The following is a 1898-nucleotide window of genomic DNA, read 5'->3' as shown; positions in this document are numbered from 1 at the left end:
AAGTGTTAAGTGCTCTTTTTCATATCAAACTTTGCTAGTGAAACTGCAAAGAATTTACCAACGAATTAGTTAAATACTATTATTAATAAAGTGAAAAGAGTGATAAATAATGTAAATATATACGATTCTTATAACCCCCGCCAAGTTTCATGACGAAATTCGTGATAGTTTTGTGAAAATAGCCAAAACCCGATGTAATGGAAAGCCAACCCGCTGGAGATCCTCCCTTTTCAAAAATACCCACTGTTAGGTGCGGGAAATTTCTAGTTTTTAAAATATATAATATTAAAGTTTTTTTTTTTACTTGATAAATCAACGACACCGTATATTAGACAAAGCAACACTAACATATACGCCAAAAACTCTTGATACCAGTAAAAATTGTTTCAGCTTGCATTAATAGGTACTTTTACAAGTATGGAAAGCGCCATTTTGTTTGTTTACATTTGAAAACCGCTGAGATCACCTGATTTTCAATTCTCTTTCTCCGCACAGAGTTACATTCAAGTTTCAGAAACAACTTTAAAATGTAAATTGAGAAATACTTTAGAAAAATGTGTTTTTATTCATTTGAATTGATCAAATAAGAAATTAAAAATGCATGCCAAGTCTTGCATTTCCAATAATAACGATAAATGTGTATGTTCCAGGCAATAATTTAAAATATTTGTGAAACTTATCGTTTTGCGCTAAAATACAACAATGTGTGTAAAATTCGTTGTCATTATTTCTGTTTTGAATACCATATTCATTCCTGTCGGTGGAAAAAATAGGTAAATTTGCATTTATATTTAAGAAAACATATAAGTTAAAATATATTTCTTTCCAGAGCGACATACGGACAAGTAAGGTGATAAATTTGTATGATGAAAAGACAAATTTTTTATAAATCTTTAGATTGTTGATTTATTTTAGAATCAAAATAGCTAGTTTATATTAAAAAGTATATTTAGACAAAGTATATAAACTACTTTTATTATGCATTGAAACGATTTTAATGAATATGGTTACCATTAATAGTAGTTTTATGCTAAATTCTAATAGCCTTATTCATAAAAAATAAAGTAGCTTTAAAAAGGTTTATAGTATTGTGCTAAATTCTAATAACCTTAATCATAAAAACTAAAGTAGCTTTAAAAAAGGTTTATAAATTGAAAAATGTTTGCAAACGGCAATTTAAAAAGCTTTTTCAAATTTTTATTTTTTATGAATAAGACGATAGAAATATATGATTTAAAATAACTTTTAACAAAGACAATACGAAAAAAGGTGATTTTTGCGGAAGTATTAGTGAATTGCAGTGCATTTAAAGTTTCTGAGGTTTCGTTTACTTTTAGATCAGAATTGTCAAAATTGAGAAATTCAAAGTAGCAGTACAATAATCATAGAAAAGAAGATTGCGCCCTGAATGTTCTGGTATCTTTTTTGGTTTTGGTTTGACAGCCAGCTGCTGTGATGATGTGGAAATTTACCACAATGAAGAAAAATATAACAATTAAGTGAAAAGAATTTGATTTTTGCAAATTTAGTGAGCAGTAGCGCGTTTCAAGAACGATATTTCGGACAAAGTCATTTCAACCACAAAATACTATTATTTGCAAGAACCATTCACTAAAATTGTAAATAACTTTTTATTGTTTATTAATTTCTTTTTGATATTCAGCAATAGCAAGATGGAAAAAAATTATAAACCAAAATTAGTAATATTGTTATGAATGTAGTTATAAAAGTTCACAGAGGAAACTTCGGAAAACAATGTATTGGCAACGAAGTAAAATGTATGGCAATTTAGATGTCAACAGAATAATAACTACGATAAAAAAAGTATGAGAGAAGTGTGCGAAGGAGGAAATCTTTTCAATTTGAACAAAAAAAGCTTAAATGCCGTTGTAAAACGG

Source organism: Rhagoletis pomonella, unplaced genomic scaffold, assembly GCF_013731165.1.
Source record: "Rhagoletis pomonella isolate Grant_MI unplaced genomic scaffold, Rhpom_1.0 Rhpom_scaffold_00869, whole genome shotgun sequence".
Taxonomy (NCBI): Eukaryota; Metazoa; Arthropoda; class Insecta; order Diptera; family Tephritidae; genus Rhagoletis; species Rhagoletis pomonella.
This window is presented reverse-complemented; position numbering follows the sequence as displayed.